The sequence below is a fragment of the Panthera tigris genome, chromosome B1, assembly GCF_018350195.1.
Source record: "Panthera tigris isolate Pti1 chromosome B1, P.tigris_Pti1_mat1.1, whole genome shotgun sequence".
In the NCBI taxonomy this organism is placed as follows: domain Eukaryota; kingdom Metazoa; phylum Chordata; class Mammalia; order Carnivora; family Felidae; genus Panthera; species Panthera tigris.
This window is the reverse complement of record NC_056663.1, coordinates 15353259-15381239: the sequence shown is the minus strand read 5'-3', so window position 1 is coordinate 15381239 and position 27981 is coordinate 15353259. Positions and strand designations below refer to the sequence as shown.

The 27981-nt window shown below is 46.3% G+C and overlaps 1 protein-coding gene and 1 long non-coding RNA gene across 8 annotated transcripts in view; both read left to right on the top strand.

Annotated features, from left to right (window-relative positions):
• IRF2 (interferon regulatory factor 2) overlaps positions 1 to 27981 on the top strand; it is an 87329-nt gene that overhangs the window by 11550 nt on the left and 47798 nt on the right. The window contains exon 1 of one of the 7 annotated variants that reach the window (XM_042982961.1): positions 13831 to 13862. The exons of the other annotated variants lie outside the window; for them this stretch is intronic. The gene's annotated coding sequence lies outside the window, so the exon portion shown is untranslated. Of the gene's footprint in view, positions 1 to 13830; positions 13863 to 27981 lie in introns of those variants that run through there. 7 annotated transcript variants of the gene reach the window in all.
• LOC122237841 lies at positions 2465 to 13718 on the top strand. The gene is made up of 3 exons (XR_006216496.1): positions 2465 to 5517; positions 9738 to 9802; positions 13679 to 13718. It is a non-coding gene; the product is annotated as an uncharacterized LOC122237841 (long non-coding RNA).

Sequence of the window (27981 nt, the reverse complement as noted above, 5' to 3'; positions counted from 1 at the left end):
TGTCTGGTGTCTTTTGTCATTCAGGAAAACCATGTGGGTAAGTCCTGATAGCTATCTCTGCCGTCTACTTCCTTTTCCCTCAAGGTAGACCCTGTAGCCAGCAGTGCTGCTAATAAATTTTACTGCTGTGCTCTCGCCCCGGAGGTCGGTGCTGGGAGAATCTAGCCTTTTCTTTGTACGTGCAGGAGAGGCTCTGTCCTCACTTGGTTTGAGTTATCCTCGCCATGAAAGGGAGGTTGGCCCTTACTGAAATTTGAAAATCCTCCTTTTGCCTCTCTTGCTCACTCATTCTTTGGGTGTGTGCATGTGTGTGTGTGCACACAAGTACACACAAGCACACGTGCCAGTCAATACTTCAAGTTGCCTGGAATCAAAGAGTAACTGTCATGCATGATGGGACCAAAGGCAATAGTGGAGCAAGCAGCGAATTCACAAATGCCTGCCTTCGTATTTCTTTTTATTGTGGTAAAAGTTATGTAACATAAAATTTACCGTTACAAACATCTTTAAGCATATAATCCAGTGGCGTTAAGTGTGTTTACAGTGTTCGCAGGTGTCACCACTGTCCACCCAAGGGCTTACTAATATCTCCAACAGAAACTCTGTGCCTATTTTTGTTTTTATTTTTTTTAATGTTTACTTAATTTTGAGAGAGACAGAGCAGGAGCAGGGGAGGGGCAGAGAGAGGGAGACACAGAATCTGAAGCAGGCTCCAGGCTGTGAGCTATTAGTACAGAGCCTGATGCTGGGCTCGAACTCACGAATCGCGAGGTCATGACCTGAGCTGAAGTCAGATGTTTAACTGACTGAGCCATCCGGGTGCCCGGAAACTCTGTACTGAGTGAACAAGAACCCCGCTGCCCTCAGCCCCTGGCAACAACCATCGTACTTTTTGTCTATGAATTGGATCACTCTAGCTACCTCATATACGTGGAATCCTACAATATTTGTCCTTTTGTGACTGTTTTTTTTTTTTCCCCACTTAGAGTGCTTTCCAGGTTCATCTGTGTTGTAGCATGTGCCAGAACTTCATACCTTTTTAAGACTGAGTAATAGTCCCACATTTTGTTTTTCCATCCATCTGTTGATGGTTGCCTGCATTGTTATTATTACCATTTAGCCGCAGTAATCATTCCTGCAAAAAGTATCAGGCCTGGTTCCTGCTTTCCATTCTTTCAATGCAGTGGATCATCTGGTAATTCCAGGTTTCAAAATTTTGACAAACCACCCAACTTGTCCACAGTGGCAATTCCATTTTACGCCCTTCTAGGAATGCATGAAGGTTCCAGTTTCTCCACATCCTGGCCAACATTTGTTATTTTCTGTTTTTCTTTCTCTCTCTCCCTCTTTCTTTCTTTCTTTCTTTCTTTCTTTCTTTCTTTCTTTCTTTCTTTCTTTCTTTCTTTCTTTCTTTCTTTCAGTAGCCCTCCTGATGGATGTGAAACAGTATCTCCTTGGGCTTCTGATTTGCATTTCCCTACTAGGTGGTGGTGTTGAGCATCTTTTCATGTGCTTCGTTATTTGTAGATTTCCTTTGGAGAAATGTCTGCTTAAATCCTTTGCCCATTTTTGAATCAGTTATTTGGTTTTTTTGTTGCTGAGTTGTAGGATTATGTCATTCTTTTTGTGGGTTCCCAAATGATGTGCTAGATGGTCTTCAAAACTGATAATGATTCCCCCGTCTTCATAGTGTGAGTAGCATACGGCACAAAATCATTTAAAAAATTTTGTCATGATGGCGCGCCTCAGTGGCTCTGTTGGGTTAAGCGTCTGACTTCAGCTTAGGTCATGATCTCGCAGTTCCTGAGTTCGAGCCCCGCGTCAGGCTCTGTGCTGACAGCTCAGAGCCTGGCGCCTGCTTCGGATTCTGTGTCTCCCTCTCTCTCTGCCCCTCCCCTGCCTGCTCTCTGTCTCTCTCTCAAAAATAAATCAACATTAAAAGGAAGTTAAAACATTTTTTTGCAATGTTGTAAAAGCAACATTGTTGATAAAGCACCTATTGAGGAATTAAATTATGTTGTAGGAAGTAAATTTGGGTGGATTGGTAAATAGGGAATCAGATAAAAGTACTTAATCTCATAGAATACTAGAATTGGAAGTTTCCTTAGAGATTATAGTCTGCTCCATTGGTTTTTTAGCTGGAGAAATCAAGTGACCTGCCCAGGATCTGGTGGCCAGATGAAGTACTTGGTATGTTTTGTTGGACTCTGTAGTAAAGAATTAACTTTTTTTGTGCGTTGTACTTTGAATTCTAAAATTTCTGGTTAGAGGAAGCACAGCAGTGCCCGAATATGGTAGTGAATTAATTGTAGTGGCTGCTCACAGGTTCATCACCACTGTGGCATGAGGATAAAAGTGAGTGAAGGTAGCCTGTCATGATCTGGCCGTTTGTGAGTTCGAGCCCCGCATCGGGCTGTGCGCGGACAGCCTGGAGCCTGCTTGGGATCCTCTGTCTCCCCCTCTCTCTGCCCCTCTCCCACTTGCTCTCTGTTTCTCTCTCTCCAAATAAATAAACAAACATTAAAATAAAAAGCGAGTAAAAGCAGCCTTAGAATAGCATTTGGAGCATGAGCATTTAAATATAATACATCCAATAATGGTTTAATACTACTACTTGTGTGGATGAAGACAAATTGATTGCTGTAATAACAGATCTGTAAAGTAAAATGAACGCATTTGTGTATCTGTTGTGAATTATCGACCAAATGAGGAACCGTTTATTTGTTCTTACGAGAGCTACAGTAGATGAGGAAATTCAGTGAAATACCACAACTGTACAATAGCAAATTTATTGTTGGGTTGCTTTTATGTTGTGCTCAAATTTTTCATCTTACCCGATCCTTCTGCAGAGTTGGTTTTCATTAAATCGTACGACCTGGCAAGATAACATATGGATCATAACTAAGAGTGAATTGTAAAATAATTGGGAAGAAGATACGTAATGTCTCTGACGTAAGGCAGAGGGGGGAAACTTATATTCCCTCTGGTGTGGGACCCAGGCTTTAAAAAAAAGTCCTCAAAATTAGCCTCAAGTACTAGGAAAACAAATATGATCATGACGAAATCAAGTTGAAGACCCCTTTCTGCAAGCACGTATTTTAAAGGAAACTCTCAGGAGATTTAATTCCTTCGGGAGACATTTTTTGAACCGGGCTGCGGAGATGTAAAATTGACAATTTCGTGTTCTCAAAGAGCTTATCATTTACTTAGAGAGACAGGCGTGTAGATAACCATCTGTAGTAACAGAAAGAATGAAATGTGTGCTTCAGAAAAGCACAGCAAGCCCAAGGCGCTGTGTCTTTGACCAGCGAAACGGGGTGTGCTTCACTCCCTACTTCCCACCTGCCAGAAAGACGATGGCCGATGGCGGTGTCGACTGGTGGCCAAAGGGCGAGCGGGGCATCTTTGGTTGACAGAAGAGGAAGAGCAAAGGTGACATGGGTTGAAAAGGCCTTCCATTCTTGGCACATGGGGCGTGGTCTGATGTGGTGGGGTTAGATGGATCCCGGGAGTGACAGGGACAGTCTGGGTGGCCACAGCTACCTCAAGTTCTGTGCTCCCGTGTTTCCCAGTAGAGAAAGGGTTTGTTTTGAGGACAGAGCAAGTTTTCGGGGGGGGGGGGGTGGAAGGTGATTGAAAGGATTGGGAACATTTTCCCCTTACGTTTTGGAAAATGGTAGGTAATTACTGTGGCCCGGGGGTGGCAGGACCGAGAGCCTGTCGCTTTTGAGAGGAGATGTAAGGGGGCATGCGTTGGTTGTTCCTACGCACCGTGGGCCTTGCAGAAGGGGCCAGATTGTGTTTTTGATGATAACCAGGCCTGTCTTTGGGGTGCTTTGATACGTTTCTAAGAGGAAGTAATGCACAGGTATGAAAATATTTTTTTGTACTCTCTTTTGTTTGTTTTGGTTTGGTCTATAAAGAGAGAGAAGGGATTATGCACAGGTCCACAGTAGACTGTTGTCCTTAATATGGATGAGAGACCCAAGTTGGAGCACCGAGACACTGGATGGTGAGGTGCCCCAAAACCACGCATGAGCACAGCGGAAGTTTTCAGGACGGGCGTCCTGTTGGCTCACATGTGATGGGGATCCCGCTCTCCCCTGGGTGGTGAGACTGGCTTGTGGCTTAGGAGGCTCCTCCCTGTCCAGATGTGAGGTATGCTCGTTCACGGTCTTTGAGTTATGCCCACAGAAGGCCATGGAAGGGCTGGGGCATGGATCGTTAGGGTCAAGCCCAAACTACGGGCACTTGGGAAGCTCAGAGGAAACTGGTGGTGTTGGCTGCACCTCGCTGAGGCCCCTTCCCATCTGCATTCCCTCCGCACGGCTGAAGCCAAAATGGCACCACCATCGGGTGTGGAGGCCACGTCAGCTTGGTTGACTGGCTGCACTGATAGCATGATGGAGATTTGCTGGGCTCTCCGCTTCATTGGGGGGATAAGGTTTGAAGATCTTATTCAAAGGCCTTAGATTTTTCTGGGTTATATTACAGATACCACATTCTGCATCTGTTATTCATGGCTGCCTTCTCGACTCTGATTAGATAAACTTTGGAGTACCGTCATGGGTTCCTCAGGGCTCAGCAAAATGACTCGCGTACAGCCAGCACTCGATAAATATTGGTTGAATTAAATTGTAATGATTGACCTAGTTCTCCGTTTGTTATCTCCCGTCCACCCACGGGCCCGTGTAGTACCTTAGAGCTAGCAGGGCTCGTGTGCTGTGTTGCCTAGTAAAGAACAGGACGGGACAGCAGGTGGAAAGCACATCCACCATGTTCACGTGTGCCCAGGGGTGTATGGGGTGTTTCCCCTCATCAGTCAACAGGGACCCTTGTTAAGGGGCCGAACAAATGGCTCTCTGTTAATTAGCCAGTCTTGGACGGGCTTTCCGGCTGTGTCTCTCCCGCTTCCACCCTTTCCCTGTGGCACAGCCTCTCCCTGTTACTGGTTCAATCTTGCCACGTACACTTCCTCCCTCTTGCCTCTGTTGTTATTCTTCCTTTTGTCTGGAACGTTCTTCCTTTCTTTTCACCTGAGGATCTCTGATCTCCCCAAGCCCAGTTCAGATGGCCCCTCTTCTTTGAAGTCTCCCAGAGTTAGCTCTTGTGGGTTTTTCCCAGTAAAACACCCCCGGAATGCCCTCCACAAAAAAGTCACCTTTATAAAACTCAGGGGCACATTCTTGTGAAGCTAATGAGATGGCGTTGAGGGTGGGGAGTCTGTTGCAGAGAGCGAACCAGGAGCCGGTGGTGTTGAATGCCGCTGTTGAGTTGCCATGGCATGGAAGGCATCCTGAAGTGCCCCGTCGAAAGTTCCACCGTCCTCAGTTTGTTTCCCTAGAGTCACCTTCAGGACGAGATGCCTCATTTTGGAGTTGGTTGCTTATGTGCCCGAGTCCATCACTGCTGTGTCAACTCTGAGGATGGAGATCATGCCCTCATCACCTTTGTATCACCCCCGTCCGAGATGGTCATTGCGCTTGGCACATAGGGCTTCTTAGAGTACCTGGCTCGGTAAGGTTTTTTTTTTTTAATGTTTATTTATTTATTTATTTTTTTGAAGAGAGAGAGAGAGAGAGAGAGAGAGAGAGAGAGAGAGAGACAGAGGAGGGAGGGGCAGAGAGAGAGGGAGACAGAGAATCCCAAGCAGGGTTCCCACTGTCAGCACAGAGCCCGATGCAGGGCTTGAACCCACGAACCGTGAGATAATCACCTGAGCTGGATCCAAGAGTCAGCCGCTTACCTGGCTGAGCCACCCAGGTGCCCCTAAATGTTATTTACTTTTTGAGAGAGAGGGAGGGTGAGAGTGGGGAAGGGACAGAGAGAGACAGGGAGACAAGAGGATCCGCAGTGGGCTTTGCACTGACAGCAGAGAGTCCGATGTGGGGCTTAAACTCATGACCTGAGCTGAAGTTGGACGCTCAACTGACTGAGCCACCCAGGTGCCCCAATAAAATTATTTTATTAAAAAAAATTTTTTTTACATTTATTTATTTTTGAGAGACAGCGTGAGACAAAGTGAGAGTGGGGGAGAGGCAGAGAGAGGGAGACACAACCTGAAGCAGGCTCTGAGCCGTCAGCACAGAGCCCGATGCGGGGCTCGAACCCATAGACCGTGAGATCATGACCTGAGCCGAAGTCGGACGCTCAACCCGACTGAGCCACCCAGGCGCCCCAGGATTTTTTAAATGAAAAGTTGAGTAAATATATTTCAAAAGTTTGTTAACATACTGAGCTCGATTTATCTGGAAAATGTCACGAACGTAGCAAAATTCTTCTTCTTTATGTCGCCTGCTTTTCGCAATCAGTTTTCCCCCTACTTACTTACCACTTATTCATAGTAAGTTTTTTCCATCACATCACATAGTTCATATCATCTGCTTTTTCCTCCCCAGCCCCTGCCAACCATGGGTTCTCCAGGAGGGATTTTTCCACTTTCTTATCACTGGTTTTCAACCTTCTCGCAAGCTTCCCTGGTGTAATCTGCAATTGGCCCCTGAACTCAGAGGGCAGAGGCAGATGAGGGAGGAGGTAGGTGGCAGTTTTAATAAGCAAAGGGCACTTCCTGTGAGGCTTGTCTTGGCTGCAGCAAGATGATTAGATCCCTGCACCTGCCCGCCAGACCTTCGAAGTTTACATAGAGGCCTTAACTGGGTTCAGTCAGTATACCATGCAGGTGTTCTCAACATGACATCACCATCTCGAGGCTGTGTCCTTGGAGGAGCTTCTGGGAGCAGGAAAGGCAAGCAGAAGCCACATTCCAAGGACAGAGGAGGGGGCGAGGAGCCTCCTATTGGTGAGGTCCCGCTCACAGGTCAGCTGGCGGTCCCGTCTTTTCCATGACCTTCCCCAACACCGATCAATAAATAATTATTAATTACTGCATATCGTTATTTGCAAGGCACTGTGCTTGATACCTGTGAAGGTTTAAAGATGAATAAGATGAGATTCCTGCTCACAAGGACTTTATACAGGGATATGCCTGTTTTCAAGTTCGTTAAGCTGTGAGCTTTGGGAGGAAGTGGTGGGATATGAAGCCTGAAAGGTAGGACAGGCTGAGTTATGGCCCAGATTTTATTCTGTGGGCCTCATGGAGCCGCTGAAGGATTTTGTGCCAGGGGAGACAGCGGTTCGGAAGATTAATCTGGCCGCTACTGTGTACGGTGGGGACCGTGCTAGTATTCCGGAAGATGGACCCTGGGTACTCCCCCGCTCCTTTGTGAGAGAATCTGTCTTTGTTCACTCTACTAGATGGAGGCCTGGCTCCATGTTTGAAATTTTGCGGGGGGACGTCTTAGAGGAGGCCAAAGCAGTCATCCCGTCTTCCTCCTCATCTAGCTTTTGCTCAGAGATGTCGCCACGTTGCCATTAAGATCTCTATTTGTAGATGAGGAACCCGAGATCTGGAGAAGTTAACAGGTTGTGGGTGGTGAGGTTCGAATCCAGATGAGCTCGGCACCAAATCTGAGCTGCGGAGCCCATCCTGTTTCAGCAAGGAGAAGGAAGGCAACCAGTATGGCCCTGGGAGGGGTTGGCAGGAGGAGGGAATGGTGACCACACCGTGGGCACCAGATTCAGCTTCCGGTTCGATCCGGAACTTGTCCAGGAAGTGTTGTTTAGAAATATTTGAAGACTGTTCTGCAGCTGGTGGGGACATATTTGCTCTTGGCTCAGGGGTATTTCTGTACTTAGACTGGGTAGCAGTTTTGGCTTGACGCTAATGGAATTCATTGGCCATCAGGATAACTTACCGATGGAAGCAAACTCATGAATGCTCCAGTGCCGGAGTTGGTTATGTGTTGGGTCTCCACCTGATTTGAACATAAAGAGCTGAATTGAATGGCTCTGTAATAATGATAATAATAGCAGATCGTCATCATCATCGTCATAGTAATACCTTTGTTGAGAGCTTACTGGCTGAGGGGACAACTCAGAAGATCTTCAAAGGAAAAGTGGCAGCAGGAAGGAGACTGTCCAGGCACAGCCTCAGGCACAGCCTGTGGATATAGACCGAGGGAGGGAAGTATTTATTCTCAGCCAGGGGGAAAGATAGACAGTGCCCTTCAAAGTCAGCCGTTTTCAGAGCAAATCATTTCCAGGCAACTGTTTTTGGGGAAGGCGTTGATTTTCATCACAGTCTGCCAGTAATGGATTTGAAATCAGATGGCAGCAAACGGTTGTGTCATTTTATGCAGATAGGTTTTCTTAGAAGGTTCCAGTAGGCTGGTCCTTCTGAAAATCCCTGTTAACTTGCCTTTTCAGAGCTAAGCACCGAAAGCACGGCCCTCTCTTCTTTCCTCCCGCCCCTTTCCCTTTGTCTTTGCTGTATCCACAGTGTGTCAAAACACACCCATTGTTGGTCTGCTGAGTGAAGAGGACTTGAGTGGTAACAGCCATTCAGGGAGGGGCGCCTGGGTGGCTCTGTCAGGTTGAGCATGTGACTCTTTATGTTGGCTTGGGTCATGATTCCAGAGTCCTGGGATTCTGACCTTCGAGTCCGGGCTCTGCGCTGGTGACACAGAGCCTGCTTGGGATTCTCTCTCTCTCTCTCTCTCTCTCTCTCTCTCTCTCTCTCTCTCTCTCTCCCCTCTCTCTGCCCCGCCCCTCCCGTCCCCTCCCCTCTCCCTCAAAATAAATAAATAAACTTAAAAAAAAAAAAAGAAAAAACAATTCAGGGAATTCAGGTCCTGTCTGACTCCCTGCGCTGCTCCTTCTCCCCCAGCTAGTGTGTGTGTCTCATTTACCCACTGTGTTGTTCACACTTTTCTCACGTGCACTGTCTTATTAAATGTCTTTCCTACATTCCTGGCGTCCCTTGAGGACTACGCGATGCCTTTTTCGGGCTGGCCTAAAATGGGTGGCTTCACGGCCACCAACGTATCCATGGAAAGAGAGGCAGTCTTAAGCGAACTCTTAAGTCCCGAAAGGAGACGCTGTGCCTTTCCAAGTGTTTCTCCTGTTCTGCAAAGGCAGTGCTCAGAGGACATGCTGATTAAGGGAAAATTAGGGTCGCTTGTTTTCCTGTTTTCCATATGGAAAGAAGGTTTGAACATGCAGTACGAGCCGGAGTCCATATGCTTTGAAATCTGTCCATGATTCTCGCTTTGCTGAATTGCAGAATCGGTTGCCATCTAGGTACTGGCGTCCGGGCCCAAACACGACCAGTAGTCACAGCGTGTTTCTGCCCTTTTAGGTCCTTATCACCTTCTATGAATTCTTCTGGAAAATACTCAAAAAAGGTGATGGATTTAAAACTGTTCTTAGATTTTCATAATTCAGATGTATCTGGGAAATAATTTATCTGCATACAGCCTTTTTTTTTTTACAAGAAAGAATATTATCTTTGTATTTGCAACAGATTTCATGATTATTATAGTTTTTTTTTTTTTTAAGACTACACGTCTCACACATGATTGTTTAAATTGCTTGGGAAACATTCCTAGAAGCGACGTGGCTGGGTCAAAGGATGCCACTTAAAATTTTTGATACCTATAGCCAAGCTGCTGTCTGGAAATTTTATACCTTTTTATACCATAACCCATGTGAGCTATAAAGAGTTATTCTAGATGTTTTACGTGTTTCCTCACCTACTCCTTGCAAAGGAGAGAACAGATAAGGTCAGCTACCTGTCCGTCACGCAGCTACTGAATGATTGAGCTAGGATTTGGAACCCAGCATCTCAACCAGACTCCACATTGCACACTGTTGCCTTTTGTGCTCTGTTACTTCCACAGCAGCCGGTGTGAGAAAATTAACAACGTGATGCTGTGATGAGCCCCTTCCTTCGATGAATCCCTAGGTATGGATATAATCTCTTGAACCCTCATTCTTGATGCATTAGAAAGGATAGGTGCAGAATGATTTCCCTGAACCAAAACCTTTGGTCTGTACATTCTTTTTATTTTTTAAGTTTACTTATTTATTTTGAGAGAAAGCAAGCATGGTAGGGACGAGAGAGAGAGAGAGAGAGAGAAAGAGAGAGAGAGAGAGAGAGAGAGGAGAGAGGGAATCCCAAGTAGGCTCCGCACTGCCAGCGCAGAGCCCGGTGCGGGGCTCGAACTTGCCAACTCTGGGGTCATGACCTGAGCCAAAACCAAGAGTTGGACGCTTAACCGACTGAGCCACCCAAGCGCCTAATGGTCTGTACGTTCCTAAGGAAACTGTATAGTTCAGTGGCCACTTTCCTCAGTTCTCCCCTGCCTCATTCTGCAGGCTAAAAAAGGCTGGAGGCGGGATTAAACCTCCTACCCTTGTAACCTCATTGTCCCCTTGCCTCCTGCCATCATGAGGTTGCCAACATCACCAGAGGGACAGGGTCGGATGGAGGCGAAGGTTTTACAAAGTTCGGTCTAGGGACTCCAGGTTTAAAACCCATGTTTATCTTTGCTGGTGGACCTGGTGGGATAGATCACACCCCCTCCCCCAAAAGTGTTGTCATCATTGCAGCCCTTGGGTCATACAGGGTCAGAAGACTTCCTCATTTAGAAAAAGCCCCAGACAGCTCACTTATCTTGTTCCATCCTTGCTTGTGGGTGATTTGTATTCTTCATTGCACCTCCCTCAGAGCAAAGAGCAAATGAAACAGAAAGTGTTGGGAAATGCGACAACTGTGGCTGTGTGCTTCCTTTCTGATCTGCAGCCCCCCGGGTGGCTTTAACGCTCACGTTCCCGAAATGTTCCTGACTTGTGGAAGCAGCTGTCAGAACCAGCGCGGTATCCGAGTGAAGCTTGGACACCAGCTTTCTAGCATTTATGTCTGAGGGCCCAAAGGGCACGCATAGATGAGCACTGTCCACTCAAGGTTGAAGCCTACTTGTGGACACTCGGTTCTCATGATAGTGGAGCTGTGATGGGGAATCAGCTCGGGCCAGGGCGAAGCCATAGCTTCTTCTTCCTCAAATGGTAATGATCAGAGTGCCTACCTCATAGGGTTACTGTGAGAGTTAATGAGATCATGTGTATAAAGCATAGACTTTAATAGCAGGTGCATCACAGATGCTCTATGGATATCCCTACCACCATCGTGATCTGAAAAATCAGAAGAGCGGTTTTTTTTGGAGGCCAAAAAAATGCCTCCAAAAATGCATATATTTATACACAATTCAAGTCAGTAAATGTAAACACTGATATAAGTGCTTTGGCCCTTATGGGAGGAAGGTCTCCGGGAGGTCTTCACCTTGACCGTTGTTAGCCTTAGTGTGTTTGCTTTCTTCACATGTGCCCACGGATCTGTGAACTGAATTTCTGCCCACATTCCACAGACCCCGAGCAACCCAGTGTGTATTGTACTTCTCACATTTGCAATGATATCTGTGCTTTCATTCAAAGTGGTTTTAAGTGATTTTTAAAAATGGTGCAGGTAAACTTTCCAGACACTTCTTTGAGTCAGTTTGCATTTGTGCCACTGTAGGTATTTAGTCCTTGTGTTTCCCAAGATGGTGGCCACAGAGCAGTAGGGCTTCTGTGAAATGGGAGAATGGTTCCTGTACCCACTCATACTCCACTCAAAACAAAACAAACAAATAAATAAACAAAAACAAAATAAATAAACTTGCTCTAACTTGGTACTCATAAAATTATTTTTGGTAATAAATTTAATTTTGGAAATGAAATGTTTAAAATGCTATAGGGGAAGGAACAATGTTATTACTATTGTCATTGTAAAGGAACCCTAGGGAGGATGTTTGAAAGAAATTTTAAAAAAAAAAATTTTTTTTTTTTTTTAATTTTTTTTTTTTTCAACGTTTTTTTATTTATTTTTGGGACAGAGAGAGACATAGCATGAACAGGGGAGGGGCAGAGAGAGAGGGAGACACAGAATCGGAAACAGGCTCCAGGCTCCGAGCCATCAGCCCAGAGCCTGACGCGGGGCTCGAACTCACGGACCGCAAGATCGTGACCTGGCTGAAGTCGGACGCTCAACCGACTGCGCCACCCAGGCGCCCCCCAAAAATTTTTTTTTAACGTTTTATTTATTTTTGAGACAGAGAGACACAGAGCATGAACGGGGGAGGGACAGAGAGAGAGGGAGACACAGAATCGGAAGCAGGCTCCAGGCTCTGAGCCATCAGCCCAGAGCCCGACGCGGGGCTCGAACTCACGGACCGCGAGATCGTGACCTGGCTGAAGTCGGACGCTTAACCGACTGGGCCACCCAGGCGCCCGAAAGAAATTTTTAAAAAATGTTTATTTATTTATTTTGAGAGAGAGAGAGAGCAAGTGTGGGACAGGTAGAGAAAGGGGAGACAGAGAATCTGAAGCCCCACACCGTCAGCACAGAGCCTGACGCGGGGCCTGAACTCTGGAACCGTGAGATCATGATCTGAGCTGACGTCAGATGCTGAACCAACTGAGCCACCCAGGCACCCCTGAGAGAAATTTGAATCTCTATTTAAGGCTTTTCTTATTTTATAAATAAATATTTTATACATTAGATCGGAAAAGGAGAAACATATCCATATTGCTAGGTAGATGTAGCGTAAAGGCAATAATAATTTTTCAGTGGTTACTTAAGATTTCAAATGTTATAAAAATATCCTACTTTCATGCAAAGGAAGTTTGCATTAAACTTTTCGATTTCAGGACAAAAATATGCTATTATTCACTAATTTAAGTAGAGTGTGTGCCAGATTAACTTATAACGTAAGTACAGTTTAAGGAAGAAGATGCTGATTTCCTTGTGTAACATGGGAACGCTAATATATTCCAAGGATAGAAATAACTTGAAATTAATTACAGAGCCCGCATCCCTTATTTGCAATCCCAAAAAACCCTGAAAACTGAAAGTTTTTGTCATGACTCATTTGGCAGCATGGTCTGCCCTGAATTGGCACAGAGCTATTCGTAGCTTTCACTAATCCCAATCAGTGTGAATGTTCACGTTTTACTGCAGAATATGACTGTGTGGATTAAGGGGTTCTCTAGATATTGCTGGGGGTGTTCTTGTTCTATATGGTATATGCACCATATTTCTGATATCCCCATACCGCTGAGTTCTGAAACCTGTCTGGTCTAAGGATTTTGAATAAAAGAGCAGCTATCTCCTATAACCGGAACAGCCCCACATCCTGGTTTTCCTAGGGGCAGTTCCTCTTTACATCTGGTTAGAGGCAAGGTATGACTATTTATAAGGCCCCATTCACACTTCGAAGCGTTCCATTTGGGGGGCACCTGGGTAGCTCAGTTGGTTAAGCGTCCCGCTCCTGGTTTCAGCTCAGGTCATGATCTCATGGTTTGTGAGTTCAAGCCCCGCGTCAGGCTCTGCACGATGGGTGTGGCGCCTGCTTGGGACTTCTCCCTCTCTCTCTGCCCCGCCCTTGCTAGCGCCTTCTCTCAAAATAAATAGAACTTAAAAAAAAAAAAAGAGAGAGAGAATTGTTCCATTTTGGACAATCCATGATTTGGTCGCCATCCTGACTGTCTGTGAGTTCTTGGTAATGAGCAGTTTGGTGCTGATGGCCGTCAGTAAGTTTCCAGTGAGTTCTCCTATATACGGCTTTAAAATAAACAAGGTTCTAGGTTATATCTAGACCACCCTAAGGTGACTTGAAACGTTGTTGATAAGAAATCAAAAAGGTATTTTATTTTAAAGGTATTTATTTATTTTATTATTATTTTTTTTAATTTCTTTTTTTTTTTAATTTTTTTTTTCAACATTTATTTATTTTTGGGACAGAGAGAGACAGAGCATGAACGGGGGAGGGGCAGAGAGAGAGAGGGAGACACAGAATTGGAAACAGGCTCCAGGCTCTGAGCCATCAGCCCAGAGCCTGACGCGGGGCTCGAACTCACGGAGTGCGAGATCGTGACCTGGCTGAAGTCGGACGCCCAACCGACTGCGCCACCCAGGCGCCCCAAAGGTATTTATTTTAAAAAGGTCTATCTTACAGCTTTCTTAGATGCGATTCCCCACAGCCTTTATATGCATCTTTTTATGATGGCAAATCATTGTTTCCTGATCGTAATTGCTTGTGTACAGCCTTCTTTTACTAGTTCGCGAGTGCCTCTCTTGTTCCCCCTTTCATCATCGCTGATGCCCAGCATCTGCAGTATATTCGTGGTTTCTTTATCGAGCCTCGGCCTTTGCCATACCCTAGGACCTGGGTACAGAGTGGTGAGTGGGCAGATAGGGTCTCGGGCCTCGTGGAGATTCTCGTCAAGTCGGGCAGACAGATGCGGGGGCCTGGCCTGACCTTCAGAGACTAAGGGAGGCTTGTTGAGGAAGTGGTCTCGGAGCTAAGACAGTGTGAGGTTACTCAGTGAAAGGGGACGGTCTTGCTCTTGAGACCGGGAAGGAGGCCTGGGGGACAGACCCGCCACTGGAGGTGCTGGGAGTAAGGACAGTGGAGGGAGATGACACCAGAGCCGGGCCTGTGGAACAAGGGGCTCTGAACGGACCGTATCTGTGCTTTTACGGGGGTGTTCTGGCTGCAGAGTAGCTACCAGATTGGGGTTGGAGGGCGGGGCCGAGCTCACAGAGCTGCTTGGTCCTGACTGTGCTGAAGGAAGGAATTGTTCCCGACCCACTGGTCGTGGCACTTTCTATCCCCACAGTGTTCGAGTTACTCTCCTGGAGAATAGTAAATATGCGCTCTGCTCGGTACTCTGGGGCCAAAGTAGTTAGTGAAATGTTCCGCCAAGTTCGAGCAAGTAGGACTGAAGGTTATTCAGGCTTCCGAATTCTGCAAGATGAGGAAAAATTGCAAATGAGAAACAGGAAGCAAAACCCTTACTCATGGTGGGTGTTTCTCGAGCCAAGTGCCTGACAGACTGAGGGAGGGGGGAGGCGTCCTCGCAGAAGGGATGAAGCCCGGCTGGGAATGCCAGCTTTGGGGGCCACCGGGTGACAACCAAGAGCTGGCCTGAAGTGTCCTCCAGAGAACGTGGTGGTGTGGGGCCTCTGAATGCCGCGTATCTGAAAAAAGGCAGGGGGTGCTTCTGACTGCTTTCCTTGGCCGCTAACTTCACCCAACGGGTGAGGCAGTGTCTCTGGGAAACCACCCTCGTGTTTCCAAGTTGAGAGAACTGATAACTGCTGTTAAATATTAGCACAAAGATTAGGAGGCATATGTTTCGTGCTGAACGCTGAGAGCCTTCTCTCACATGTGCACACTGGCCCTTGGTCGCTTCTGGTTTTCCAGACAACCTGCAATTTAAATGAGTTATGGACCATCATCCCTCGTCTTCCCCAGGAAATGAAGCTTCCAGGCTTCTCGTTAAGATCATTGTTGCCTCATTGCGTAACGTGACTGATGCGTGTAGTTAAATCCATTCGTGGTGCCTGGATTGAAAAAACAAAAAACAAAAAACCACAAAAAACAAAACTGCCAGCAGTTTCATTGAAGCACCAGAGAGGGAATTTTCTAGAATTTGTTGTATTTGCAGAAAAATGTCGTGTTTGCTGCTGTTTCCCCCTCTGGACTGTAAATCACTCATGTACTTTGCTCTGGTCTTTCTGGCCGAGGCTTTTTCCTTGCAACTCATTTCAGACTTGCACTAACGTTGCAAGAACACTACAGAGAACTGCTTTTCTGAACCTTTGGAGAGTAACTTGCCAGCAGGAAGTCCCGTCACTCCCGAATGCTTGAGTGTATCTTCCTGCAAACAAGGGTCCTCTCCAACATGACCGCAGCGCCCCTGTTCGAATCAGGCCGTTACCCTTAGCACCACCTGATCCATAGACCCCATCCGGGTTGGCCAGTGATCTTAACAGCGACCCCATGGCACAGGGATCCGATTCAGGCTCAGGGGTTATGTCTCCTTAATCTTCCCGTAACGTCTCTGATCTTGACATTTTGACAGTTACGAGCCTGTTATTGTATAGATAACCCATCAGGTGGGGCTTGGTGACAGTTCACTCGCGGTCAGATTTAGGCTACGGAGTTTATGCAGGAATATCACAGACGTGGGGCTCTTTCCTCATTGTGTCCTCTCCAGTGGTGAGTGACTGTGATGTGTTCCTTTCTTCGTGATGTTCATTCAACCATTTGACCGAGGAGGTATTTGTCAGGCTTCTCTTTGGTTATTCTTTTTTCCCTTTGTGGTAAATATTTTGTGGGATGTCCTTCGAGACCGTGTAAAGGTCCCATTTCTCACCAGCCTTTTAACTCACTGGTTTTAGCATCCACTGATGTTTCCTGGCAGCAGAATTACTTCTCTGATAGCTGCTGCATGGTGATTTTTAGTTCCATACTCTTTCCACACTTACTACCTGCCCTGCTGCTTTGTAGAAAAGCTCCCTCCTCTCTATTTTTCATTGATTCCTATTTTATCCAATGGACTGTAACACACTTTTGTCATTGTTTTGACATTCAGATTGTCTCCGATTGGCCGGTGGGAGCCTTCGTGTGGATTGTCCTGTTCTCTTGATGTTCTCGGTGTTCTTTGGACACGTCCTTACTTTCTGACCCCCCAACATAGTTCCATCTCGTCTTCTGCTTTCCCTGCCCTAGACCTGCAATCAGCCATGTTTCCGAGAAGCCCTGATTCCTTTTAGTGGAGAGTGGTATTTAGAAACCATGATTTGGGTGCTATGTGTGCTTATCACCAGTGGTGTATTGCTGCCCCCAGACCCTCGTAGTGGGCAGGGTTAGGGAATAGTGTACCACGTGTACGTACACATATTTGTACGTACGTGTATATATGTACACATATTTTTACATCTATATTTATTTCTGTGTTTATCGACATATATGAACTCAGTCCTTATTCTATCCTAACACCCAAGATTATTCTAGATTTCTTTCTCTGTTTGAACTTCCTTCTCCAAAAGTGAGAAACCTGGCTTCCATTTCCCCTAATGTATTAATTAATTTACTCAATTGCCTGCGTGTATCTAATCTCACATCCCTTCGGCCGCCCCACTGCAATGAAGTTGCCCTCCCCATCTCATTCCTCAGGCTTCTGTGCTCCCAGACAAGACTGCTGTCCCTGGACAGGAGCCCACTCACCCCACTTGGGCCCTGACACCCCACTCTGGGCTGCTCTCCCCCACTGTCCCCGAGTCTATCCTCATTTCCCCACCTGGGCTTCAAGATCCCCCATACGATGTGCCAGCACCTCCTTCCACCCAAGGGGACACCCTCTTTATGCCAGTAGTCCTCACTAGCATGCCTCTGTTCCGCTCTCCTAATGTCTTCAGATCATTAGGACCATAACAAAGTACCACAGGCTGGGTGGCTTATACAACAGAAACGTATTGTCTCCCGGTTCTGGAGGCTGGAAGTCTGAAATCAGGGTGTTGGCAGAGTTGGTTCCTTCCGGGGGCTCTAAGGGAGAATCTGCTCCATGCTTCTTTCCTCGCTTTGGTGGTGGCTGGGAGTCCTTGGCGTTCTTTGGCTTGTAGACCCACCGCATCGCCCCCATCCCTGTCTCTGTCTTCATCTGGCCTCCTCCTCTGTGTGTGTCTGTGTCCAGATTTCCCTCTTCTTGTAAGGACACCAGTCCTCTTGGATTTAGGGCCCATCCTAATCTAGTATCACCTTGTTTTAACTTGATTATATCTGTCTAGACCCTATTTCCAAATAAGGTTACATTCACAGGTTCTGGGTGGATGTGAATTTTGGGGGAAACCCCATTCAACACAGTACATCTGCTTTGCTCCATTCCGCCTAATGGACTTTTGGACTCAATCGTTCATGGAGTGGGGGAGGAGGGGGGGAGGATAGAAGGAACCTCTGTAGCTTTGCGAAGTTCATTATTGCCATATTCTACTTCTTCTCAAATCTAAAACTAGAGCACTCTGCCGACATTAAGGCTTTTCAGGACTTGGAATGAACACAGGATGGCACTCATTGGCATGTGACTTTACGAGGCCTCATGGGGACTGTGCCCCTCAAGACACCCTATGCTGTAACGTATTACAGCTTTTTACTCACTGTTGGGCACCCGTCCTCACCTGGTCTGGTGCCCCTGGGGCGGGGGGCTCCCCTGACCCCTAGCCACCCAGTTCCAGGCCAGACAGTTGTGTCTTGGTGTGCATTGTCGGTCCCGTACTAGGCGGTGCTGGCCTCTGAGAGAGTCGGCTGGAGTCCTTGTGGAGGGTGAGGTCTGGCTGTCATCAAGAGAGCCCTGTGTCAGCGCCCGGGCTCAGCAGCCATGGGGACGCTGCCCACGGACCGGCACATCCGGGAAGCGTATTGCCCTGATAATCGAAAAATGACCTCTGCTCCCTGCTTTTTTTTCACTTTTTAGCTTGTATTATATTCTGAACTATGTTAACATATATACACTTACATAGACTATGTAAAAATCTATGGGACATATAATTACATACAGTAACTCTATATTAACGTATATCTTCTGATCATCATCCCATACAAAGGAAATACCCTTCCAGAGTCACACTGTTTCGTTATTTGAGTCCACCACATGTTATTTAACCATCTCCCTACTGCCTGGTATTTGGATCAATGCAAAGTTTTTGCTTTGTAGATAATGCTCCATCGAATAGTCCTTGATCGAATATTTGTGTCTGCGGAAACTATTAACTATTAAACACCCACTGTTGATCAGATAGTAGGCCAGGCACTTTACACATCATCTTAGTCCTACCACAAACCCTAAGGAAGTTAGCCCCATTTTACAGATGAGAAAACTGAGGCCTAGGGATGTGGGGCTCTGCTACCCTTTGCGTTTGGTCCCTAACGCTTTGCCCTGGGGAGAGGCTGTGTTGCCGAGTGAAATACTCCTAGACCTGAGTGGCCCCTACAGTGGTGGGGAAAGTGGCGGAGACTAAGAGATTTATGAGTTTTTAGGGGAATGGCGGGTGGATTTCTCCCTCAGGGTCACAACTCCCCAGTCCTAGCCTCATCTAGGGCATGGTGATAAGGATGTAGCCCTAGCAACAGGCTCACCCCTTGCCCACCTTGGTGGACAAAGGAGCCTCCAAGGCCTTCCCCGATCTCCACTCTGCTCAAGGGTGGCCGTGCTGTCCCTGAGTCATTGTGCCTGTCAGTCCTGCATCGTGGCACCGTCCTACTCGCTGACAAATAAAGACAGTGCTAGGCCCCGTGGAGATCATAATCGCTTATTAGGAAGTTCTAGGTCAAATTAGTTAGCCAAGAGTCAGACAAGATCAGTTATTGTTAACATCCAACTATTCCTTGAAGCCGCCCTATCAGTATGAACAGAAAGACTGCTGTGGTAATAGTTGAACCTGTAATGGTCAGGGAAAGCTGTTGGGGAAGGGTAGATTTAAAACTTGCCCTCAATTCCAAGAGAGAAGGGAGTTGGTGCGGAGGGGTGTAGGACAAACAGGGTGCGGGGAGATGTACGCGGGGTTGGCGTGGCGTTTGCAGACGTGAGGTCTGGCCCTCCCCAGAGCTCCTAATGCTAAAAATAAGGGAGAAGCAAAACGCCCTCACGGCCCACAATTGCTCTTCATACACACTGAGGGGGTGGAAACTGACAAATACCCCAAATGTCGACCACCATAGTGGTTTCGGTACCTTACAAAAATCTTTTTTTTTTAACGTTTTATTTATTTTTGAGACAGAGAGAGACAGAGCATGAACAGGGGAGGGTCAGCGAGAGGGAGACACAGAATCTGAAACAGGCTCCAGGCTCTGAGCTGTCAGCACAGAGCCCTACGCGGGGCTCGAACTCACGGACCGCGAGATCATGACCCGAGCCGAAGTCGGCCGCTTAACCGACTGAGCCACCCAGGCGCCCCGGTACCTTACAAAAATCTTAACGCGGAACGTCCATCGCGGCGTTGGAGCACAGCTTGTCCAAGAGGGGCTTTTTTGCGCTCCTGAAATAGTTCCTGGGGCTGAGCAGTCATAGGCTGGGCAGGGTGCGCTTTCTTCCTCCCCTTCTTTCTGAGGACCGCCCCAGGACCCAGGTGGCCTGTGCTCTGGGCCAGGTGACCCTGCCGTGTGGCAGAAGCAGAAACAAGTGGAGAATACACCCAGGGACGGACGGACAGACAGACAGCAAACCCTCTGGTTCTCCTCTGTTGCTTTCTTAAAGAGGAATTGGAGGGGTGGAAGGCGGCAAGACAGTTTTATTTTGGAGTGGGGAAATACTGTTTTCCTAGTACACATTACAGAAATAAAGGTCTGGCCGGACAGGATGCGCAGTTGGTCTCGCTGGTTTCCACCAGCCAGGAAGGTACTATGAGGGGCAGGAAGTGTGAGTCGATGGGGGTGGTGCTGGGCACTGGAGGCGGAGAGCTGCAGTCTACGCGTCCGGCCCAACTAGGGCAGCTGGAGCAGCCGGCTCTCTCAGCCCTGGCTGGGAGCCCCTTCAGCGCAGGCTCCCCGTGCAGACTGGGAGGCGCTGGGCCCTCCATGCCTCTTTACGTGGACCCCAGTTGGGCCTCATGGTCCAAAGGCCACGTAAGGGCCGAAGACTCCTGTTTAAATCTGAACTCAACCACCCAGTAGCTCTGGGACCTTGGGCAAGTTACTTATTAACCTTCTGTGTCTCAGTTTCTTCATCTGTAAAATGGGGATTGTAGTAGCACCTACCTTACAGGATCGTGGTGAATCGAGAGAACTAACACTCCTAACAAGCTGGGAACTTGCCTGACGGTGTTAAGCACATAATACTCATCAGCTATTGTTCGTGGCCTCGGAGTGTAGCATGGGATCCTGTGTGCTCGGTACCTGCCAGCTGCTGGTGTTTTCAAGGGCTTAGCAAGTCCAAACAGGGATAAGAATTACACAGAAGCTCCCTTCACTTAACCAACAGGTTGCCTCCCCAAAGGTGATTAAGCTTATAGAGTGTGAGTCAGGCTTCTCTCAAAAACAAAACAAAACAAAACAAAAAAAACCCAACAAAACAAAAAACAAAACCACACACACAAAAAACAAAAAACAAAACAAAACCAAACAAGAAAATAAAACCAAACAAAAAAAAACCCCAGGCTTTCCTCAAAATAGAACAGTTTCAATGTCAGGTGGCTAACTTGCCTCTTCAAAAACCCCACCAGGGTGTCCTAGGCAGACACTTTGTTTTTACCAGCCACCTGACTACTCACTGTGATGTGGAAAACTGGAAGTGGCCTTGAAACTATGTGTCTTTGTTTGGGGACAAATGGTTCCTCATTCACACTGGCCACATTTCAGGTGTTCAGTAGCCACACGTGGCTGATGGCTCCCTTGTCGGACTGTGTAGATACAGAACGTGTCCAGAATGGCTGGATAGGCCTGGCAGGTGCCTGCTGGGATGTCAAGGGCAAGGCTACACAGGTCTACGTGTTAAGATATGTGGCGACGTTAACACAAGGTTCCAGCTTGACAGGAGCAGAGGATATATATTGGAGGCAGGATTTGGTAAAGATAGATAGGCTTTGTAGAAGGAATGGCATTTGAACTAGCTGTGTAGGGGTGGATGGCTATTTTCAGGCTAGGTCTTTCTCCTGAGCTCTAACCTCATGGATCAAATTGCCCACCCAACACTTTTTTTCCCCCGATATCCCAAAGATATCCCAAAGCCAGTAGACCCAAAACCAACCTCAATATTTCTCCCCTTAAACCTTCCGTATTCCCCTTGCGGAGAGCGGCATTACCACCTGCCCGGTGTAAAGAAGGGGACAAGGAGGTCACGGAAGTCCAGATAAGTTTGAAGAGGGAGGGGAGTCAGAAATTCAGAAAGAGCCTGGTGGCTTCTATTTTCCTCCCTGAGGTTAGAGGCAAGACCCTTTGCCGGAATTGATGGGTGTGGAAGTGAATTCGCTAGCGTGACGATGGAAAGATCTCCGATTGCTCCTGTGGGGAACAACCACAGGAGCTGATGAGGGAGAAGCAGAAAAGATGTGCAGAAATCCGCATGCTCAGGTGAGGTGATGAGCCCATCAGCGTGTCGTGGGTGGTCAGGACTGGGCATCATTCAGCCCAAGCATGGGGTTTGTGGCGCCTGAGCAAACAGGAGAGAGGAAGTGAGACCCATCTGCAGTGGAGAAGGGCTGGGGCAGCTGGGTTGGGCAGAGAAGGGGGCCGGAGAAGGTGCTCTGGGGAGAGGGGCCCGGGGAGCAGGGCTCCTTGGGCAGAGATGGACGGCAGGGTTCTGGGCCCCCTCTCCGAAAAGCACACGTTCGCATACATGGAGCATGGTCCGTGTTTCTCAAGGCTTGCTGTCTCTGGATGGAGGACTCCTGATTGCTTTGGGCTGCATTGAGAACCGTTTCCTAGAATGACCGTTGGCTCACCTGCAGGACGGAAAACCAGTCGTATATTTTGGTGTCTTTCGAGCACCCAGGTGGAGGCCAGAAGTCAGTTTCGGTTGAAGTGGTACAGTGCAAGTTACTATCAGAGGCTCAGTCACACTGTTTCAGGTCCCAGACCAGCTTGTGGTCAAAGACAGGGAAGTTTTTGTCAAGTAGCTATGGTAATATCTTCTCTAAAGGATACAGAAAACACGTCCAAGAAGAAAATTGTGGGTTGGATGGCAGATATGCAAAACTATAATTTGGATGATTCTCAGTATGGGAAACTTGTTCAGTGGTATTTAAAGGCATTTTAGAATTTTAATTTCATGTGCATTCATATTCCATTCATGATGAAAGCTACTCGTCATTGGCGCCCTCATTTTCCTATGACTCATTTGGAGATGTTTATTAAACATATGGAATCCGGAAGGCCATTGAGCTTATGGGTACTGAATGACAGTGATGCCTACACTTAGCTGCGTATCCAAATTGCCCTAGGATAATAAGAAGAACTTGGAAATGCTATTGCAGTGAGTCTGAGATGGGGCCAAGGAGTCTTTTTGTTTGTTTGTTTTTTTGCTTTTTTAATTCCCTAGATAATAATGTGCACAGGCAGTTTGGGGATCTGGTATAGGAGAATGGAATAGTATAGAAAAATATAACTGATTTATGATATCTCAAGGAGAGCCTTTGCCAGTAATCCTGCCCCATCGTTCAAGGTTGAGTTCCTGAAAAATCCACAGCGTAGGAGAATTCATGGTTGAATTGCTTAAAAACCTTGAGAAAAACTGGGCTGGAAACTAAAATTATTAAATGAATCTATGACACGCATCTTTCGAAAGTTCAATAAAAGGAAACAGCCAAGTGCACGAAATAAGGATTACATCAGTGACAAATTACATACACGAAATAAGGATTACATCAGTGACACACTTGCTTTGATTGCCATTGTGTATTAACTCTCCTGAAGTTTATTGATTCTTTTAATGTTTATTTATTAATTTTGAGAGAGCGAGACAGCAAGCAGGGGAGGGGCAGAGAGATTGGGAGAGAGAGAGAACCTGTTACCTGTTACCTCACTCTGATTATTTATATCCATTATAATAATCACTCACGTGGTTGTTTTCATACCGGGTACTTGCTGTTAAATTTCTCTGTCTTCCGGGAGTCCTTCTGGTTCTAAGGTTGGCTATATCCTTCTCTTCTGCTTCCTGCTTTCCACATGACCTTCCCCTTCTCCCCTCGCCGCACCCCCCCCACCCCGCCACATGCTCACACACATCTGTGTGCACACCTGGGGAGTGGTTCTGCCCAGTGCAATGCTTTTTATACTTTTTTTTTTAATGTTTATTTTTGAGAGAGAGAGAGAGAGAGAGCACAAGTGGGGGAGGTGCAGAGAAGGGGGTGGGCAACAGCGGATCTGAAGCGGGCTGGCACTGACAGCAGAGAGCCCGATGTGGGGCTTGAACTCATGAACCGTGAGATCATGACCTGAGCCGAAGTCGGACGCTCCACAGACCGGAGCCACCCGGGTGCCTCTGCTTTGTATACTGTTTTTGACCATGGTACCAGTATAATATAATCGAAAATTGAAACAAAAATTTCAAGAAAACAAGCTTACTCTTATTTGGGGGACTCTCAGAGTTTGTGTTCTGTGTTCACCTACATTAAAATTGCTGATCTTAATCCAGTAAGTTGATTTCCTGACCCAGTGTTTGAAAAACACTGGTCTAGAGGCTTTTGACATCTTTGGATTTGAATCCCAGCTTTACCACTTAATAGCTCTGCAGCTTGGTGACCAGCTTCATTTCCTCATCTGGAAAACGGGAGCTAAGATACTATACCTCCTATAGTTTGTTTGCAGATTCAATGAAATCATGCATGAGAAGCCCCTGGCTTAGTGTCTGATTCCTAGGAAGCACTTCAACGGGTGATGGGGATAATGATGGCGATAATTTTCAGTTTTCAACTCCAGCTTTCAGCTCTCTCAACTCACATAATTTTGAACTGGAAATTAACTTTTGCCAAAAAGGTACAAAAGTCAATGTGAGGGGTGTAGACTATCATGCAAGAGGAACTTGCATCTGGGGAAAGAATACCAGATGTGCAGAAAAAGTTACTAGTACAAATTGCTATTATTCTTACACCTGTATTGTCGCTTGGCTTTATTTCCCTTGCATTCCCGTAGCCGCCATTTCGGACCAGAGAAGCAGCTCGGGCTCCTCTCCTTGCTTCAGTTTGCCCCTGTATGGGTGCTGCTTGGGTCACGGCTAGTCTCAAGCAGGCGCTCAGCAGTCTTATAGCCTCTAAACAAGCCGGGCAATGGGGGGTTCAAGCCTTGGTCCCTTCTCCAAGGGGCTTGGGTGACTCGGACATGATTTTCTTTTTTCTTTTTTTTTAAGTTACTTTTTCAAGTTATGCTTTTGCCCCTCTCTAAAACGGGGATAACAATATTTAACTTATTAGGGCCGGTGTGTGGGTTCGTGATGATTTCTGTAAACCAGCCAGCCCACGCTTCTCACCTGCTCGCGGACTCTCAAGAAGCTCCACCCACGTTGGTGTCTAAGTCAGTTGCTCCGCCCACGGCAGAAAACACATCTTCCCCGGTCCTGACCTTGGCTGTTTCTACCAACTTCACCTTTGCCAGGCTTGCTTGCCACTTTGCCTAGGCGATTTTTCCCCATCCTATAAGTTCTCCCTTTGCCGCACAGCTTTCCCTTACAAACCCATCCAGTAATGATTTATATATTCCTCGTGAAACTGGTTCGCGTAGTTGGCAATTAATCATATACTGCCTTCTGATCTCCATTGCAGTCTTTTATTATTATACTTATAGTATTATTAGGTAGCTTTATGTGATTTATGTCACATACCCCCAGTTAACTTACTAATTCCTTGAGGGTAGTGATCATGCCTCACACGTCTCTGAGTCGTCCATAGCATTTAGCAGAGTTCCCTGCGATAAGGTGTGTAATAAATATTTGTTGATACACTGGACGACTGGATACTGCCCACACGAGCTGCCATAGAGCTGTGAGGGAAGGTTAGTGGATGAAAAGAGCTTTGAGCTAGCTTTTGTGAGGGGGTAACCCTCCCGTAGGTTGGTAAGCGGGGTGGGCACATGGTTACGTAGGGAGGGCTGTTGACAAATACATGTCGCAGCTGCAGAAGAAAGGGGATGGAGCATTGCTGCGGTCAGCTTCTGCAACACGGACTCATGCTGAAGCCCTGATGTTAGCTAGCTGCACAGCACCAACCCTCCTGACTTCCCTGCTCCCCAGTTTTGACCTATCTCCTGTGCCCTTGCAACTGGGAGATGAGCTGTGGGGCTGCTGGTGGAAACGCTCTGTTTTTCTCTGAGTGAAGATGCTTTTATTTCCACTTCATTCTTGAAATACTCGCTGTCTATAAACTTTTAAAAATAGCTGTTTCTTTCAGTACTTTTAGAGACACCTTTCCATTGTCTTCTGTCTTCCCTGGTTTCTGTTGAGTAATAGTAACTGTAAGCCTTCTGGGTCTTGGGGGTTTTGTTCTTTGCTCTTTAAAGGTGATGCCAGCTGTTTTTAAGATTTTTCCCTCTCCCAGCTGTTTTTAAGATTTTTCGCTATAGTTTTGGTTTTCAGCAAACATGCTATAGTATGCTTAGGTGGGGTTTCATTCGTATTTGTCTGTTTGGGGTTTGTAGCAAGTTATTAAGATAATTGGTCATGGTCTCGAAACATCGCTTTTTGCCTCATTCTTTCTCGTGTCTTCGTGGAACTACAAACTGCGCATGTTTTACATCTTTTTAGATCTAAAATAGAATCTCCTATGGATTTTATGTTCTTTGTAACATTCTCCACTCTTCTGCCTCTAAGTGCTTCATTCTGTTTATTTCTTTCTGACTTCTGTTTTGGTTCACTGATTTTTTTTTTTTATGATGTCTAATATATTGGTACACCCGTCTGTTGAGTTCTTAATTTTAATTATTTGCTCTGTAGTTTTATTTTTTTATTTTTTTGAGTTATTTATTGATTTTGAAAAGGGGGGCAGAGAGAGGGAGAAAGGGAGAGAGGGAGAATCCCAAGCAGGCTCCACACTGTTAGCACAGAATCCAAGTCAGGGCTCGAACCCACAAACCATGAGATCATGACCTGAGCCAAAATCAAGTTAATCAGTGCTTAACTAAATGGGCCACCCAGGTGCCCTTGCCCTTTAGTTTTAGAATTTCTTTTTTAGGTTCTAGGTTTTTGCGAACATTTTCTGTCTTGTTTTTATTTCCTTGAACATGTTAGGCATTCTTGTTTTAAAGACTGTGTCTGAAAACTTTTGGTATCTGTGTCTCCATTGTATCTGTGAAAGACCTGTGTCAGAATCCCTGTGGGTCTCTTTTTGTTGTCCATATTTCATTGATTTTTTATTTATCCTTGTGTTCTCAGCCAAATTGATTGAATGCTCACCGTTGCGTATGAAAAACTCCAGAGATAATATAAATCCTAGGATAATGTTGTCTTCCTCAAGATATAATTTACATTTGCGTCTGGGAGTTCCAGATCATTTTAATTTGCACAGGGATTGAGGTGATTCAGAGCTAGGCTTCAGTCTCTGAGGTCAGTCTCTTTCCATTTAGTTTTATCCCAAACAAGCTTGTGTGTGTGTGTATGTGTGTGTGTGTGTGTGTGTGTGTGTGTGTGTGTGTGGTTTCCAGGACTCCCTTTTCCTAGTTGGGTCCTGATCTTCAGTTTTTATTCCCCTAGTTCTGGGATCAGCAGATGCCCCCAGGCTGGGAAAAGAGTGCCCCAAACGTCAGGCTTACCTTCCTGGGTTTCATTCTTCTCCCAGACCCTGCTGTCCTAATTCTTTACTACCTTGTTAGCTCTCTGATTCTTCTAAACGGATTAAAAAAAACACACACACATGTTTTGTACAGGTTTTCTTGTTATTCACCTTGGGAGTTAGGTCTGAATTACCCATTGTGTCATTATCAGAAGTGCACCCCTCCTCCACTCAGCCAAGGATTTTATTATCTTAAGTCCAGCAGGGATGTTTAGAAGTCTCTAGAAAAGAACATTAACATGATTTAAGTGGTATTTTAGGAAATTTAATATGTCAGTGGTATGCAAAGCAGACAGGAGTTGGGAAAGGCTCAGTACGTTGAACGGTTAAAAGACCATCATAACTGAGTGCTTTCTAGAGTAAGAAAAAAAGCAGGTGTTAGGGTTTCTGAATCTGGGCATTTCAGAGAGACATGAATGAGAGCCTTGGCTCTCCTACTTACTAGCGGGTTGCGTTGAACAGTTCCTTTACCTGTCCTCTCATCTGTGATATGGAATTTTAAAGTCCCTGCCTTCCAGGGTTATAAAAATTACATGAGGAGCTCCTAGAAAACTCTGGTTTTAAGACTTGGCATATAGTATGTGCTCAGTAAATAGTAGCCATTTCTGTTACCATTCCAAGATCCAAACTTCAGTGATTCAGGTTAAAATTCAAGATCACTGTTAATGGCCCTAATCAGGACCATAACAGTGTCATCTTCATGGGGGCTGTTCACTTGCTATGAGTTCAGTCACTGTGTTCCAGGAAATAGCTTGTTTGCGTTTATGCAGCATCACGGTGCCCTAAATACCCGCCATGTACTGAACTGATTTATAGGCTGATTCCGTGGTTTTAAAGATGAGACCAACCCCGTATCTAGAAGGTATAATGATAGGTGGCTTTAGAAAGTGCCTTTTGTCGGGCTTGATGGTAGATGCTCTGTATTTTAGGTTTATGGAACCTCAAGACTTTAGCGTTTCACTTTTAAATTAAAAAAACATTTTTTTTAATGTTTATTTTTGAGACACAGA